This window comes from Crinia signifera, chromosome 3, assembly GCF_055691185.1.
Source record: "Crinia signifera chromosome 3, ASM5569118v1, whole genome shotgun sequence".
Classification (NCBI taxonomy): Eukaryota; Metazoa; Chordata; class Amphibia; order Anura; family Myobatrachidae; genus Crinia; species Crinia signifera.
The window spans coordinates 44,074,980-44,094,149 of NC_139219.1; the positions used below are offsets into that span (position 1 = coordinate 44,074,980).

The following is a 19,170-nucleotide window of genomic DNA, read 5'->3' on the forward strand; positions in this document are numbered from 1 at the left end:
TTCTATGTCTAGTCTAACCTACATAATAACTTTTCCATTGGAATGCTATTTTATTATTACTACAGCATTATCATCTCCTTTATTATTATAAACATTTCTTAAGAGACTGGTGAGTGCAGCACTGTTAATTAACTTTTTTGTGTGTAGTTTTTGGTTGGCAACCTTTTTCACAGCTGCTTTTTTATCCATACAAGTATTATCAATCTCTAGCCCAGTGCCTTGGGTATGTTTCATAGTTTGTCAATGTGAAGATGGTAGGACCTTTTCCTTCTCTCAATGTACAGTTGGAATAGGTTTTCAGCTTCTTTTATATCAAACAAATTGGATGTAATAGAAGAGAGATGGTTGAACCATTTAATCAAACAACTGAATACTTCACGTTAGATCAATATTTACTTTTTAGCTTTACCCATTCAACATACATAATGTGGTAAATAAGTAGTGAAGTTATGATATCTGAAATACAGCTACTGAAGGGGTTAACTACAAGATTGCCTCTGAGAGTCCTCTTAATATGACCAGCTTCAGCCCGATCTCCCGCTAAACAACATCTTCTCTTTTAGCAATGGCCAATTCACGGGAATTGCCATATTTCATGCGTGGAAACACAGAAATGAAAACACATTACTTCCATGGGCTGGCTTAATAACACCACTGCAAGTGACTTTTGGTTCGGTGAATTTACATTTTTTTTTATACTAATGGGACTGAAAATGTATTCATCCCAAAGCCTCAAAATCAAAATGACAGTCATCAATACATCAAGTGACACATCCGTCATACGTGCGTCTGGTCTTTCAGTCTCAAAGTTTATTTAAAGTGTGTTTAGCCTTAAAACAAGAATAGCCTTGGCGTCCATTTGCTCACATTAGTTTTTCTCCCATGAGACAGCATTGATCGGCCCCCACAAAAGCTATGAAGCAATCACCTTAATGCGTCTGGAAACACATCAACGTAAACAATAGCTCAGAAACCCTATACTCTGAAGCGGCTAAAACCTGCATTTCTAACAAGGGCACTGGCGGACAATATGTACCGAGCTCGTACCACAACACCTCTCCGCCTCCCGCCCTTCAACACTGAGCAAGATAATAGCAGGGAAGGAAGGTTTACATATTTATCATTCGCACTTGGTTTTATATATACACAATAAATTTCATTCTTCATTTCTTCATCAGATTGCGAGAAGACATTTTTTGGCATCAGCCATTTTAAGAAAGTAAATTGGTAGTTGAATGCTTTTAGCTGTTTCACTGTTTATTTAATGATGAATAAATATCAATGCCCATTATTTTTCTTTTTTTGTTCAAAGAAGATAACTCCTGACTATTTTAAACCGTATATAAATGTTATAAAAATTCATAAAAGAACATAAAACAAAAATTTGTGGGAGTAAGTAAAAGTGAAAAATGCAAAAATAAAATGATTACATGAGATATTCTTTATGTTTGGTTGTGTTTCCGGTGCATCACATAGGGAAAGCATATTTATCATGCATATATAGCCAGACTTATGAATAGAATACCATAGACATAAGCAATATAGGCTTATGTAGACATAAGCTTACTAGCTGATTCCAATAGTTTAATAAGTAAAAATTGAAGAAAGATACTGTGTTATGGTGATCCAAAAGAACCAGTGTAGTGGGCAATCTGGCATTTTTTCACGAGCCAAGTTTGCATACAAGTGGGCAGTCAGATATAAATGAGGGTTGTACATAAACAGGTGCTTTAACAATAAATAAAGTCCACACACAAGCTGGTAGCCAGTAATACAAAACCAAAAGGTTTTAGCGAATGGCATTAAGAAAACCAAAAACAAAATCAAATGTTTCAAACAAGAGGCAAAATCTAAGATGGAATCTTCTGAGGCATTAACAATTGTCTAGGACAAGGGCACATTCTAGAGCAAATTTGGCTATAGCTTACAGTATTTTCCTTTTAAACAAAAATTCTTTAATTGGTTTATTGGGGAATCTCATCCTAGGTTAAATTCTCTCAACAACTGAGGAGCATGGACACTCTCTTCTGGTTCCTATAAGATGTTTTTTACACCATACCCTTGCCATTGTTTTACATAATGAAATTGTATTAGAAAATTGTTTGGATCCAGAATACTTTCTACAGCTCTTAATGCTTGCATGCAGATGTCAATAGGAGACAGGAGTAAGTGTCACTTTAGTTCAGCTTCACACATAACTTCCTACATAATTGTCTTTCCTGGAATTTAAGACATCAAAAACATCTGAGGCAGCATTGGTAAAATTATTGCATTGGTGCCAAGGAGCATCATTGTACCATGAACAGGGTTGTTGTGAAGATCTACTGAAATAGAATTTCAGTTCACTTCCTGTACCCAATGAGTTTGTCATTGTAATAGCCATCTGTATTCTATATGTGATGCTTCTTCGGCCTTCTTAATGAGAGCAGCTGCCATTAAATATGGTAAACAAGTGTCTGGATTATTTTTCTATATAAACTGTAAGGCTCCACTGGGACAGGGACGGATGGGAATGGGCAAATCTTTCTAAAGGACAAGCAGAAGTGAATCCAGTCCCTTTCCACATAATTAAACCTAAAAATGACATATTAACACAATTTTAAAACAATTCTCAAATCCCAGGGGTGCCTTGAAAAAATTCTGATACTTACAGGGTGCCGTGAATCAAAAAAATTTGGGAACCACTGCCTTAGGCCAAGTCCTTCAAGTGCAACACCCGAGCCATGATTCCCTGTTCTGCAGATTCTGACAACAATCATTGATCCAAAATACAGATTGATGGATATCGATGATCAGCAATACACCAGGGAGTCAGCAAAATACAGAATGTTATAACTACATGGCTCAACAAACCTGAAAATCAAGTATTTACAATATGTTGGATTTTCCCAATCCCCTGAACTAGGCATCTACAGAATGTGATACAGGTTGAGTATCCCTTATCCAAATATCCGTTATCCAAATTATTCCGAAAACCATAGTCTACAAAATGTACTTTAATTTGTAAAAAAAAAATCTGAAAACGTACTGGGTACATCTGTAACTGACACTACTGTGGAAAGAACATGTAACTGCCACTAAATATGTGCAAGGACATGATTACTTGGCATTCAAATTCTGTGCCTGAGATTGTACACAAACTTTGTTTATTTTTTTTTAAACCTTGTTTCATGCACAAACAAAATATATTTCTGTGTATTTCATGTGTTTGATGTGTTTATACATCATAAATGCAAGATACCTCTTTCAAATATAAAATATTCCAAAATACAGAATAATCCGTTATCCAAAATGTTTCTGGTCCCGAGCATTTTGGATAAGGGATACTCAACCTGCATTACCTCAATAGCTGCCTGATGCATGGGCCCCATAAATCCAAAATGTAAACTAGAATTTTTTTCATACGTAAATTACAAAAAAAAATTTAAGCACACTTAATATGTTCTACATCTAAAATATAATTGTAAGTTCCCCTTGTGTAAAGAAGATATGACGGCTTACTGGCTTCATCTGTGCCCTGAGCCCAAAATATCTTGAAGCAGCTATTACTGAGACCAGCCTCTGTGATGGATATAGAGCCACAACCTTTTCAATATTAGGTCTCCCCCTTTAACAAAAATTCTTGCTGATTTCTCACTGCCTATTTAGCAGATTATTGGAATAAGCACATTTGTATCATTACAACATTATTACCCTGTAAAAATGTAAAAATGGCAAAGAAATGTTGGGATGCAATGAACTTAAGGCATGCTTATTTTAGAAAGACAAATTAAGTTCCAGAAATTTCAAAATTAAAAAAAAAAAATCTTGGGAGAATGAACAGACTTGCTCCCACATTTCACTACAACAATTTCACATGTTTATAAAAGACTTTGTGCTAAATGCGCCTCTCAACTGAAACCTTTATAAAAATAGATTTGTGACTAATTAATAAGGGAAATAGGGCTTCTAAAACAGACAGAGGGGACTTCCCGCGTTCCCATATGAAAGCTTGGAGTATAGCTGGTGTAAGGATTGATGCGCTTTCTTAAGGATAAGGTTCAAAGGAACACAAGATAAATATACACGCTTTGATGTTGGCTTCTCCCATATTTAACACATTAAAAATACATTTTAATTTTGCCACCTGCTATATTTAAAAAAAAATATAATTTTAGAAACCATCTAAAGCTATTACTCAGCTACATTTATTAATACACTGTAAAGAATTAACTATAAAAGGATGTCCTGTGTATTGAATGAATGCGTTTCATTGCTAACCATATTGGCAAATACTGCTATATAACCACTCTTTAACTTTTGCTATATCTTTTGATAAAGAAGGTAAATCAATGCCTAACCATGCAGCACAACAAACAACTGTAATAACCATCCAATAGATAAAGGGTTAAATTTAGTAAACTCAATAAAAAACAAGCTTGTGCAAGCAAGATAGTTGAAACTAGCAGCTGTTTGCACCATCTCTCCTGTCCCAACCATCTCTTTCATTATGATTTGAGGTTGTTTTTCATTCTATAGGTAACTGTGAAATTAAAATGATTGTATTTATCTGGTATCTGTTAAGATAAATTTAATAAGTTAGGATGAAAGCTATTTTATTGAATTGCCAGATTACGATCTGAGTTATGAGATGTGCCACTCCCTTTTGAGAGTTATTAAAGTACAATATTACAATACTCCTGGACTATTGTGTGGTTTTGAAGTTTAATCAATTTGATTGTACTCATAACTGTGTTAATCATTTTCTTCCTCGAACCTCTTTATCTGTAGTTGTATTTTTTTTATGTAATACAAATGTTTAAAAAAGGCAATTTTCTTGTAAAAGTTGTTTTATAGAAATGTCTTGAACCATCGGAGCATTGGGTGAGGACAGTAGCTCTCCAACTTTCTTGGGTCATGTAATGTAATGTAATGTAGAGTCTCAGTAATTTATTCATGGCACCCCAAAACATTCCTACTGAGATGTTCATCCAAAGTTATTTAGGAATTAAGAAATCTGTGCTTACCTGCCATCCTTGGCTCTGTTATGTGGTGATGGACATGGTTGCATTTTTGTTTGTCCACAAAGTCTCTGATTGGGAAGAAGAAAAAGAAAAAGAAGAAGAAGAAGGCGGATAAGTATGACAGATCAGGGGGATAAGGTGTGGGGACAGTGGATTGTGACAACAGATGAGAGAAATTGGGGGTGGGGCAAGTGGACAATGGTAGACATACACACAAAGACGGGGACAATTGAGCACACATAGGCAGACAGGGAGAGAGGTACACATACTGGATGAAGACAAAGAGACAACAATGGTGACACACAGAGATTGGAGGTAATGATGAGGATCCCTACAATACTATATAGCAACTGCTGATGGGCTGGTTGTGAACTGACATCTTTAGCTGATAGCACCTCATTCATTGGTGTTGCATCTATATTTGGGCTAGTTGTGGGTGTGTAAGGAGAAGAATCCCAATGGAATGTACAGTATAGGGCAAACAACAGATGTAGGAGTATCCATGGTTTATTACACTTCCACATTTATTTCTGAAACTATTAATATAATTTTCTCTTGTTCATTATAAATGACACTTCACCTTATTGTGTGTACAAATAGTACAATGATAACTTTGTATCTACTACTATGGCTTATGCTGCACCTCTATCTACACTTTTATTCAACGTAACTTACAGTACACCTCATGTATAAAATTTGGCATTGATGTATCGTGTTATATGTATGTGCCACACAACATACACATGTATGTAGTTTTTTTTTTTTTTGCATCAACATCTTTATGCGTTAATGCCACAAAATCTAACTGAAGACCATAATCTGCTATAAATATAACCTGCATTAATGTTGGTAACGGAACCAACAACCTTACTTGTAATTGTATAATGTCAATACTACATACTGTTGTAGTAGAAACTGGTTGGCAACACTGGCTGATCCTTAACTCCAATGCAACTGTAAACAGGATGTGAAAGTTCTTTAAAGTAAGAAAAAAATAGAGAAATACTGTGATAAACTGTATTTGTCAACTTTTCTTTCCAGCAAGAAAAACAATGACTTTCCCTTGGATAACCAGACTGTCGTTTTTTTTTAAAGCAAGTTGTAGAAGCACTACTATGGAGTATTGTACTTACCAGGGCATTACTATGGGGCCTTTTAGATAATTCGACACTACTGCAGGGCACTTTAAGAACACTAATGTGGGACATTTAAGAACTGTGGGCACTAATATGTGACATACAGTATTATGAACTTGAGTGATCATATTACTTGACCATATTTTGATGATGAATTAAAGATTATACATGTTACATCATGTATGTACATCAGCCGCCAGTGTGCAGTGTAGCAGGAGGCATCAGATAAGCAGAAATAACTTTAATGATAATAAGGAATGGGCAGAGGTTTTGGAGAAACACGGGAACAAGTCTCTGAATCCTGTGGGACATTATCCGAACTGGGGGCACGGCTGTAGGGAATTGTAGTGATGACCATGTGGCTTATTATGAAATGTTTTTGTTTTGTGCAGGTGGTTGGGGCGGAGAGCGAGGAGTACATTTTTGCACTTGGGCACACCAGTAATGTGTTCCATCACTGACTACCTTGTAGAGTTTATTTAGATATATGTCACTGTGATTTAAGACAGATAGGAAAGCATCAGTAATAAGAAGGGAAGCTAAGTAATCCATCCTAATTCTTTTTCAAAATGTTGTTCCTAAAGATTTCACTCTATTATTCTCAGGACGTGTTTCTCTAGACTTGCTTCTAGACTAATTTTAGTGATCAAATTCTCTGTACACATTCCATGCAGTCCTCATCATATTTCAATGGCAAGAGCTGTCCACATGCTTCTCACAGTACTGTTCACATGTTGATGTCTCTCCGCTCTGTACTCCAGCTGTGTTTTCTGGGTCCCTATTGCCACCAGCTGCAGAAACAACCTGCAAATCATTAGAACTTCATTTTTATATTTTCACTTTTTTTTTAAAGGACATTGATACTTTATAGATTTAGAAGACTACTCTGTTTCTACTGTGAAAGGACAGTAAGTAAAACATGTGTTTGTTGTGTAGTGTGTTGTGTTATCAGTAACTTACAGAAATGTAGATGTGAATAAATAACAGCAGAAAAACTTTCAGAATAACATGTAACATTACAGCACAAGTCCAACAAACCAGAAAAATGTACTTTTTTTTTTGGCTTATTTGGAAGCTGCTTAACACATTGTCTTGGAATAATGCAGTGACTGAGCAGTACAAAAAGTTATTTTAATCACATACAGTACAATTGATTTGTTCCGTGTGTTAAGTATAACTTGAACATATTTGATTATTATTTTTATATGTGCACACATTTTTTATTGTATACATCCACTGAGATAGCGGATCTAGTAGTGGGAATGCAGCGCAATTCAAATTGGGGGGTTAGGCCAACTGCCACCCCAACAGCTACCAAACATCACCAGCCAGGACTCACTGGCACTTACAGTAGTGTGGCTCACCTATTTGAATTTTTGACTACACTGAGGAGGTTATTCTGATCGGTGCGGCCAAACGTGCGTACGTTCGCAATTAACGTACGCTAGCCGCACGCGGCCGTTGGGGTTAAGTCCACCCACAACTCTGCCGCATACGTACGGGCATAAACAACGTAGAAGGGGAGTGGCGTACTAATGAGCGTACGCCAACGTACACGGACGGGCCAGCCCTTACACTCCGACAACTGGCGTACAACTGAGCGTACGCCGCCGTTTACGGACGTCTCTCGTCCATCTTCCCACCGCCTTCTTGCGGAGATCTGAGCGTACGCCAGCTTGCACGGACGGGTCCCTATTGTTTTCAATAGAAAAGTCAGCTTATGTCACAGCTCGTGAGAGTGAGCGTACGTCCGTGTACGCTGACATACCCTTCATATATATGGACCTGCAAATGTTGCCTTTCAACTATAATTATGAAAATTAATTAATTGATTGAATTAATTAATGTGCAAAATAGTGGCCATGGGATTAAAACATTGCTGAAACATCCTTTGTAGGTGTTAGATGTGGTTTATGTTATTGTATCATAAATACAAAACCTATGTTTGTATTAGAGTGAACACGTCGACACATGTCGACTTGTGTCGATTGAGTGTGCTACTGTGTAAAGTCTATGAAAGCACGTAGTGAATGTGTATAACTGTTTAACAAATACCTACCTTAGCATATATAAGCAGGTCTTACAAAGATTCTTACCTCAATTTAAACAAACCTTTAAATGTAGAGAAGTATAGAAAGATAAGCTTCCAATGTGTTAGAGTGATGTGTGTGGCTTGCAGGTAGTGAAATCATGGTTTGGACTTAATAGACTGCAGCATTGCTTATTACATTCAGGTGTATGTGTTTGGTAGTAATCCGCGTAAATTAGCTAACCCAGGCGCACGCTGGCATGCGGTATCTGTAGGGGTGGTTTGAGATGGCGGTTGGCGGCCGCCTGTTTTGTGTCCGAAATGAACGGTGCTTTAGTCGATCGTGCGGTAGTAGCACCGCTCATTTTTGGTGCACACCCCCGTGTACGCCCATATTTACGCCCATTTTCCCTCATTATTTCGGCCGCACCCCTCATCACGCCCCTATGCCGCCCCCAATGCCCGTACACTCGCGTACAGGTTTTTTCGCACGTAGAGACCCGTCCGTAAGCGTTGTGGAGTGTTCGCGCCTGCGCATTAGCGAATGTACGCATGCGCAGATCATTAAAAACCCCGGGACGTGCGCGTATGGCCCGGCCGCTCCAACCAGAATAAGGCCCTGAATCCCCACCCTTGGACTGCATCACAGCATGCAAGTCAATTTTGCAGATGAATCTGATACATCATCATATAAAAATCAGCCGCTTCTCTTCTTGGGTGTAACTTGGCCACAACATACCAATAGCACATAAGCCAAGTGTTCTAAGGACATGTTATGGGTGTGTGGGCAGAATTTACAAACATATTATCAGATATTTATATAGAGCACACATATTCCACAGAACTTTACAGAGAACATTCACATAATTCACAGTGGAGTTTACAAGCTATATACCCTACCACATATACATGCACACACATTAATTCTAGGGTTCATTTTTGTTGGGAGACAATTAACCTGCCAGTATATTTTTTTATTGTGGGAGGAAACGGAGTACCCGGAGGAAACCCACACAAGCACATGGAGAATATACAAACTCCACACAGTTAGGGCCATGGTGGGAATCAAACCATAACCTCATTGCTGTAAGGCAGTAATGCTAACCATTACACAGTGAGTGCTGTCACATACCTACAGTACTGTCACCAGTGGATGGCTAGGGGCTGTGCTGCTGCCACCGCTTTGCTTAATGTGACCAAAAGATCTGCATTTCTTTCCAAGTGCGCATTGGGCCAATATCTGAAAGCCTTTTTTTGTTTTTGTTTTTTTGTTCCTCTCAGGAATTTGAGTTTCTAATATCTTTTATTAGTTTCGAATTTGTGGGAGGGGTGTACTAGAGGGAAAAATGCATCCAAAACTTCCCGTATGTAACAATGTTTCGGAATGTGATACTTTCCAGAGCTTGGGACAGTGGGTAACACCATGTTTAGATGGCATTGCCCAATAGAAGTCTATTACTTTTTTTTCACATGGGATATTTGTCTTTTAAAATTTTAATTTCTAATAATAATGTCTTTATTATCATAAAATGCTCACATACATGAACATTAAACGAAATTCAGTTGTGAACAATACAAAAGGTGAGAAAAATTTCTACATACATAATGCCGGTATGTACCCGATAGTAGCATGATGTATCGCATCGCGGATGACATGCTTATTACACTGTGTGTTTAGTTTCCACTACTTTTTACTGTGTGTTTTAGAAATGTTATATTATTAGTGCTTTTGTAGTATTTACTTTATTAATGTGTGAATGTCTGAAAGCCTGATTGGGTTGCTTAAGCAAGATGGCACAGATCTGAGAAGAGTCTTTCAAAGGGCTCATCTAATGTATAATATGAACAACACTAGTTGAAAAACCTGTTAGTGGACAGGTTTTGCCATAATATACTTTACTTTATTGGCTTTTACATGCCTTCCTTCAAAGTTTATTACATATGTGGATTTATTGTTCTTGCTTGTTTTTCTGTATTTTAACCCTGCATTTACAGTCACCAGGGCTCTCTGAGGAAGAGTTAACTATTTCCATTGCCATTGGCAGTGGCTACAGATGAAGCTTTGTAGTTTTGCGTTGCCATACTTCAGGCCATTCCCTGTTGACAATTTGATAATTTTATTGGTCATGACTGTCAAACTGAGGATTTCCAAGATGTTGGATATCCCCGATCCACCGACCCAAGCATCAGGAGAACAGGGAATTGGCCAAATATGCTACTAATTTATGGGCATCTTCCAATACAAAGCCATAGGGTGTGAGAATCAGAAAGTAAGATATTTTGGGAGAGTTTCCCCATTTTTTAAAAGCGGCAATCAATTACATGACAAAATCAACCAGGTTTTTCAGTGTAAATGATTGCTGTTTTAAGAAAATAGAAAAAAAATCCCAAAATCACTCACTTTCAGATTCTCACATCCTATTACTGTATATTTGACCCACGATATATAACAAAGCAAAAGTTACAAAAGGGCATGAGCAAAATAATGAAGTAAAGGTGTATAGAAGCGGGGAAATGCTTTATATGAAAAGATCTGAAATGGTTTATAATAACGGGAGTCTCCAGAGGGCGGCTGAGGCACAGTTTAAAATTCAAATAGGGGAGGCACAACAACTGCCATCAGCTGCCATTCCAAACTGACTCACTGGCAGTTGGTGCGGCTCCCCTATTTGAATTTTGAACTGTTCTGTTGCCGCCATTGCTTATAATTCAACACCGTTTTCCCTTTATACAGCCATTCATTAGTACATAGAGTACTTGGTATACAAAATCTCTATTGCCATTGGTTGATAGCAGAACGGTGCATTTTATTCCTACCTACTGTAGTGTTTCTTTATTTTCTTTGAATGTTTAGTTTTATGTATAATGCCTTGTGAATTGGTGTGACTGAAATGAGGTTTTCTGCCTAACATTTTTGTTCAAATAGAGACATGGACATTTCAAATATCACGTGTTTCAAAGAAAGGCATGTTAATTATTACAGTGAATTGGCAAGAACCCATTGAGCACTTTTACTTCACATTTTATTTTTCCGTATGAAATTAAGTTTTGGAAATTCATGTGGGAAAAACTCAAAAGCTTATGCATAATACAGATTTGGTTTTATAAAAGATCTTGTAAAAACATTCACATATGTGTACAAATGCTAGGAGGCAAATTTACTATAATTTACTATAACTATTAAATTGCCGTTTTAAATTTCTCACTTAAACACAGCAGAAAAGCAGTGGCGTTTGCTATCCTCCACATAGTAAATATATACCTTGCGGTGAAGCCAAATGGGAATTTCTTATAAAGATGTAGTCATGTGGAAATGTCTCCTTACAAACTTTAGCTTCCAATCCAATTGTAGAATACAGCAGGAAGCCATTTTGTCACCTTTTTATGTCAACAAGCATCTCAGAGATTTACAGTAACTACTGCACATGCAAGAATCGCTGAAAAACAGGACCATTGCACCATTTCCCTATAATCAGTTCTGCTGGATTGCTAACCATTTAAACAAGAATACCAGTTGTGCACCCATTAGAGCAGTGGTTCGATCCTCAGGACCCCGCACAGTTCGTTTTCCAGGTCACCCGACAGGTGCACTCATTACTGATTGACAAATATTGAAAGGTCCACAAGTGGAGCTAATTATTTCACTTGATTCTGTGAGGAGACCTGGAAAACATGCACTGTGTGGGGTCCCAAGGGCCCGACTTTGAGAACCTGTGCATTAGAGATATGCCACTAATAGCAAGAATGCCTAGCCCTAGACAAATCAGGACTAGCTGACTGTGCCTTTCCTGCCAAAAATGTGCAAACATTTGCCTTCTAGCTTTTATACTTATGTATGAATGGTTTTACAAGATCTTTTATAAAACTTCAAAATGTCAGAACCCCTTGCCAATCTCCCCTTATATTTAATTAGGCATTTGTAAATTTTCAATTATCTTAATTGGGCAAATAATTACATGTCACTTTGGGGGTTTATAAAAAAAAAGAAATAAGTGGACCTCCAAATCAGCTTTTTTAGATTAATATGCACACCGAATTTACTGACAGTATTATTTTAAACGAAACATAATTTTTTTAGCATTTTTTTATAACATGTAGTAACCTCAAACGATGTCAAAATATTTTTTTTTTTAATTTTTTTCTGAATTTTCCATTTAATTATTTTGCCAGTAAATTAAATTTGTTTGCCTAATATAGTGATTTACTTGCACAAATCAGTCATTTAACAGCTGTTAACAGCCTTATGCTAACAAAGTTGTCACTTTTTTAGGGTCTCCGCACTTTTTTAATTTCTCGCAGATCACATTTGGTAGACTAAACCACCGCCATGAGTACCGCACGCAGACTTTTCTAACTGGATTAGAGATTTTCAGGTGCACGCATTGGTGCAAAGGTGGTTATTCTGGTTGCGAATTTGCAGCCTTGCGAGTCCACCAAACCCCGCCTTGCAAATGTTGGCCTGGTCACCACCCATTTGCATGGTGTGTTTGCATGCACTCAGAGCAACTTTAGATGTGCATGTACATTCTGAAAAAAGTGGGCTGGCAGTGGACATCCGGTGATGTCAGCTACCCGCCCCTGGCGTTCACATCACCAGGCTATTTCCATGAGAACGCCTAGCATTTTTATTGGAACGCCCAATGAGCGTTCCCATGGGCGGGTCCACCGGCCCTCCGCCCCACGCTTGCCCACCAGCCGCAATGTTGGGTGCGTATACCCGGACAACAATCTGTTCACCATGTACACACACACACACCGGGCGCATGCGTATTTCAAAAATATCGAATAAGGTCCTTAGTCTGTTGAGTTGGGTGAAACAAACTCATGTTCACAGAATTGCACCAATTTGAATTGACCCCAATGTTTTAAAGAGCAAAGTCTGTTCTTGAAATTTATTAGATGAAGGTGACCTTAAATTGGGTAAATGCAATGTAATAATTAAACTCAACTGCAGGTCTAGGTTCTAAATGTAGACCTAAATAACCTACACAATATTTACATTCTAACAGAGATCCGTAAGAAACTTCCATAATAAAAGATGCTATAAAATATGCAATTAATGGACTTTACCATGTTTTATTTATTTATTTAAAAATAACCTGGGGTCTCTATAAAGTGGATGTTTGCACTGGGCCCATTGAGGAGTTTTTGCAACCTAGTAGGTACCGTACTAGCATGCGGAATCTAAAATTACATGAACATGGTATATAATGGCAAATCTATAATGGGTGCAAGTTTCCGGCATTGCAGCAGGAAAAAACACTTGGAAAATGGTTGTTGTGAACATTTTCCAGTGACTAATGCAGGCACAATAAAGGGTGTCCACGGAACGCAGCGCAGGCATTGTGCCAAAGTCCTCTTTACCACCGGAGATGATGGGACCCAATTGGAGCCTGCACACTGGCCGGCTCCTCTCTTAAAGCACCCCTGTATATACAGTACTGTAATTCATTGAAAAATTGTCAGCTTTAACAAATTATATATTTATAAAGCCAAACATTACATTACTTATTACAGTGATAAATGAAAACATTTATACATGATATTTATCATAGAGCCACTATGCTATTTATTGACCCATTTATATATATAAAAAAAAACTTGTTTGTTTTTCTTTAAGATCTTGTTAATCAGAACTCCACAGGCCCAAAATGATATTCCTATTGTAAGCGTCTCTACATAGAACTATTATTAACAACTGCGCAGATCAGAGAAGCTTCTCCTGTGACATCACACACCAGTTTCTATGTCACACCTGAATTATTAATGCTGGGAGTCAATATATGTTCCTTATGATGACTGAAGCTGTTTTTGTACATGGCCAGATCAACATGAATCAAGCAGGATAAGGGATAGCAAGTTTAATGCATGAATTAATTATGTAATTAGTTATCCTACTGATATTTATGGTGTGACATGGCACATACAGTACTATGTGGCATACCTAACTACACTCCCAGAATGGCTGTGAGGGTCCTGAAAATTGGGTCCTCCTCCCAACCCCCTGGAAGGGTAGGCAAGCCTCTGCATTTATTAGGGCCCCTGCATCAGCCCCTGCACCCCCTCACTCTGCCTGTCAAATACCGGTATTCGCAGCTCTTTGGGGAGGGTGCGGGGCTATAATGATGCAAATATTCGTCATTTAGTACCACCCCCTCCCCGAAGAGCTGTGAATCACAGCATTTACAGGAATGCAGCATGGCTTAATAGGGTCAAGGCTTAATGACAGCAAGCCCCAGCTCCTGAAAAGCTGGAGAGCAGTGGCGGTTTTACCTATGGGCTGCAGCCCACCCCCCAGGTAAAATCCGCCACTGTAGTGAAGCCAGATGTAGTTTGTGAGACTGCTCTGGCTTCACTGGGACTGGCAGTGACTTCCTATTGGAAGTCCGACCTGCCAGTCACCAAGGCAGTCCCATTGGGTGGTGTTCCCTCCCATGCCTTTTTGCGGGTTGCTGAGCAAAATCCACAATTGCTCATGCGCAGTACCTACGTCGGTACTGCGCATGTGCCGGGACCATGATTCACTTCTATGGGCTGTTGCCGAAGCAGCCCACAGAAGTTGAACACATGCGCAGTACAGATGTTTGTACTGCGCATGCGCCAGTCTCAGTGCCTGTTATCAAAGCACAGGCGCCGGGAACATTGCAGGGACCGGGAGGAGGGGCGGCGGCGACAGGGGGGCCTGCATCGCGGTACCCGCAATGCGGCTGCGGCGAGAGCCAGCCCCCCTCCCCCAAAAGGTATGAGCCGCCACTGCTGGAGAGTCTTTTCTCTGGGCTTCTCCCGGAGAGAAGACACTTAAAGTAGGCAAGTATGCTATGCGGCATACCCAATTTAGAAGAACACTCCATAGAGTTAGTAGATTATATAATACCAGTCAAACTTTGAACCGGATCAGAAAAATATTATCTTTCCTGGTCCTGAATATCATTCCAGCTCCACTTATCGGGGGAAATTTACTAAAGCTTCTAAAAATGAAAAGGAGGTCAGATTCTGTCTATAATTTTCTAGTATGTAACTGAAAGAAGATAGACAGAATCTAATTGGTTGCTATGGGCAACATCCCCTCATTTATTTATTAGCGTTCCCTGTGAGTAGGAATTTATTTGTGACACCATGATGTTCAGCGGGCAAATTGCTGGGAATTACACTATCCAACATCTATGGGATACGTGGGAATAGTGCCAAATGTAATGGCTTTGGCATCATCCCAAAAGTGGACATTGCCAAGAATTGGATTTCCAATTCAGACAATAAATCCTGAAATTGCTTTTTTACACTGGTGGGTCATGTACGTACTCTCCCTTCACTTGGGGGGGTATTCAATCTTTGTTTCCAACTGTCAGAAATATCGGTCAATTTGCCATGTGTTTGATGGTTGAGGACCATCAAAAGGTGGGAGGTTCCCCCTGCCCTGCGAATGGATGTTACTGTGGGGTAGATTTATGAAGCAGTGATAACGGAGGAGAAGTGATAAAGTGCCTGGCACTTTATCACCAGCCAATCAGCTACTGACTGTTAAGTTACAGGCTGGGTTTAAAAAGGCACAGTCAGGAGCTGATTGGCCGGTGATAAAGTACCAGGCAATTTATCACTTCTCCTCCCTCCTACATCTACCCCACAGTAACATCCATTTGCAGGGCAGGGGGAACCTCCCACATCTTTTGATGGTCGTCAACCATCAAACAATTGGCAAATTGACTGATATTTCTGACAGTCGGAAACAAAGATTGAATACAAGTGAAAGGTTCATACATCTAACCCTGTGTTATTTCCATTCACCGGCCCCTGCGAGCGAGTCGCCCTTGCGAATGGGTGGCGGCAGTGTTTGGTGAACTTGCAAGGTTGCGAATATGCACCCTTGCGAATCAACCAGAATAACCCCCAGAAGTTTTTTTGGGGGGAGGTGCTGTCCACCCTTTTTTCTGGACGGTGAGTATTGGTTTGTATTTGTCATGTTCGACTGTAAAACCTTATGTACAGGAATTACAGGTATAACAATTTATTAAAAAAATAAGTTTTTTTGTAGTACAAGTCCATCAACAGTATCAGTACATTATATTAAAAATCAGATATACATTTTATACCAGATATACATTTTATACCAGATATACATTTTATACCCTTTTATGGGAAAAATTATTGTTTTGTCAGTTTTTCACCCTGTAGGTGCTGAATCTGATGACCAACGCATTATATTTTATAAAGACTTCCTCAGGGGCTCCTTTGATATACTTTAATACATCATATATTTGATTAAGTAATACCTGTACATGAGGTGTATACTGTACACTTAAGTTTACAGTCAAAATTGAGAAATACAAACACCATCCAGAAAAAGGGTGGACAGCGCCTCTCCCCCCCACAAAAAAACAACAACAACCTTCTATCCATACAAAACTACTAGTGTCCCACTAACAGAAGACAATTTTGGGATACCCAGCTAGTGTTTAGTTCTTTCTTCCAAATAGGCACATATCATTGGGTTACATGAAAACATATATATGGTGGCGGCTGAGTTTCTTGTCCAGAGTGCCAAATCAACAACTATAGCAGGCACAGAGGGGGTTTAGGTTGACCCAGCCACATCCTCTAAGTCCCCTTATAAATGTTACTTAATGCTGTGACTTGTACTCAATGTTCTTATTTATTGTGTGCAACCAACACTGATTTCTTTTTACTAAACTCCTCAGCTGGAACTCATTGCATGTTCCCTGGATAGAAATCCTTTTTTTAGCCAAGCTGGTTCATCTGTCAAGGCCCTACCCTGCACGCCTGAAATATTTTCACAGATAGTTTTCAATGTCTCAGATAAGTTGACATTGCTTCCTATAGCCCCATTAACTGACATTGATCAGAGTGCAGCATGCACCCTTATATATTATTATTACTATGTTATTTATATAGTGCACACATATTCCGCATAGCCAGTGGAGACCCACGCAAGCATGCAGAGAATATTCAAACTCCACACAGTTATAGCTGCGGTGGGAATCAAACCCGAGACAACGCTGTCTTAAACTGCTGTACACGTTATGATCTTAACCCTTTGAGTGCCAAGGGAATTTTTCAAAAAAGGTGTGAAAATTGCCAGGCAAATCTATTTATTAAACCCTTTGAGTCCCAACCCTTTGATCCTCAAAATATCCGCTAATAATGCTCACAGCGATTGTTCCTTTTTAATTAATTGACTGGGCTGTATTTGCATTTATTTATACTAAAAGAACAGCCGCTGTGAGTGGCTCTGGCATTTGTAGCAGATATTTTGAGGATCGCTTACAGCAGCATTGGCACTCAAAGGGTTAATGGCACACTACATTCACTGTACTCCTGCAGCGCGTTTGAAAGTTTGTGATATCATGCATCTCTATTGGATATACCAGTGTCTGTGGACAACAAATTAATCCATGAATCAAGATGGATGTTTCTAAGAGTTCGGGAGGAGAGTATAAAGACTTTTAGGGGGGGTATTCAATACCGGGTTCCGACTGTCGGGACGTCTCGACTGTCGTGACCCTGGTCTGTTCTCGGCCACCCGACTGATATTCGGCATACAGAATTCAATCTCCCGTCTGCCAAGCACCGAAAAGGGGGCGTGTCTGTGAGAAACGGCCGTGGATCGTCGAGATACGATTTCGAGCTCAACAATCCATGGCCGTTCTCAGCAAAATGGTCCCGACTGCTTTTAAAGTCAGGTCCATCAGAAAAGACAGCATTCAATAGGCACCCGCCGCTATTTCCCTGATTGAAAATAGCGGTGGGAGATTGAAAATAGTAATATTAGGCCATCATTCATTACTATACAGTATTAGGTAATTGCACATTTAGATACTGGTTAAATTACAGATGTATGGTATTATATACAGTATATCAAACACAAAATAATATTTATGCATCTAAGTTCAGCATGTTAATTAAAAAACAACAGAAAGAAATTTGGCGTATTTGGAGAAATGGGCTGATTTCTGACTAAAGCTGGGTACACAATGCCTATTCCTACAGGTCGGAAAGACAAAATAGAAATATCGACTAGTATGACTATGTTCACACACTGTCGCTGGTGATGTGTACTCCCGCAGAATGCAGCATGGCCCCCACAAAATCCCCCCCACCCCCCCTTGTCACTCATGGCAGCATGCATTGGCAAGTGTTTAACGATGCTGCCACTCTTCCAGGTCCTCATTGCTCCCGAATCTCACTGGGTAATCACATTGTTTAGTGTGTACCCAAATTTACCTACAGGCTCTAAGAACAGCCTGAATCGTATCAACGCTATATATTGAATAAGTGTGTAACATACAATTCCCTGGAATCGATTTAGCCCATTTTCTCCTGGGTATACCGGTGACTAAAATGGAAAGGACTTAGGAAAACAAGTCCTGAAATCAGAGTAGCAGATTTAGAATTTTTGCTAAAACGGTTAAAAAGAAGCATTGCCTATAGCAACCAATCAGATGCTAGTTATTATTTTACAGAGTGTAGTAGGTAAATATTAGCTTGAATCAGATTGGTTGCTAACAGAAGCACTCACACTTTTTTCTAAGTTTTAGTAAATTTACTCTCATATTTTGTATAGGGGCTATGATTCTGGGCACCACACTGTAAGAAGCATAAGGAAGAATACAAGAGCATTTAGAGGCAGGTTTCCTCAATAATAGAGGTATAGAAGGTTTCAATTATGGAATGGTTAGAAAAGTAATGATTGGTGTTATGGTGTGTACACGAGTTTGGCTATCGATTAGGAGTCAAAATAATCAAAATCGAGAGCACGTTAGTCAAAATCGCACCGTGTTTGGCTGCATCCGATCCCAATTCGATCTAATCCGGCATCGGAATCCAATGTAGAAATAGTCTGCAGCACAGTCTATTTCTACGGTCTCGGAAGAAGGGCCATGCTGCTCAATGCACGGGCCTCCTCCTCTCACCAAAGCGCCTGGGTGAGGAATTATTTGCTACAAGAGATGATGATAAAAAAAAAAAATTTACAGTTTAAAAATGTCTG

General features: G+C 39.1%; 1 long non-coding RNA gene across 1 annotated transcript in view; it reads right to left on the bottom strand.

Annotated features, from left to right (window-relative positions):
• The window catches only part of LOC146063387 (uncharacterized), a 52,038-nt gene that overhangs the window by 15,303 nt on the left and 17,565 nt on the right, over positions 1–19,170 (bottom strand). The window contains exon 2 of the long non-coding RNA XR_014471573.1: positions 5,007–5,071. This is a non-coding gene — a long non-coding RNA (uncharacterized LOC146063387). The remainder of the gene's footprint in view (positions 1–5,006; positions 5,072–19,170) is intronic.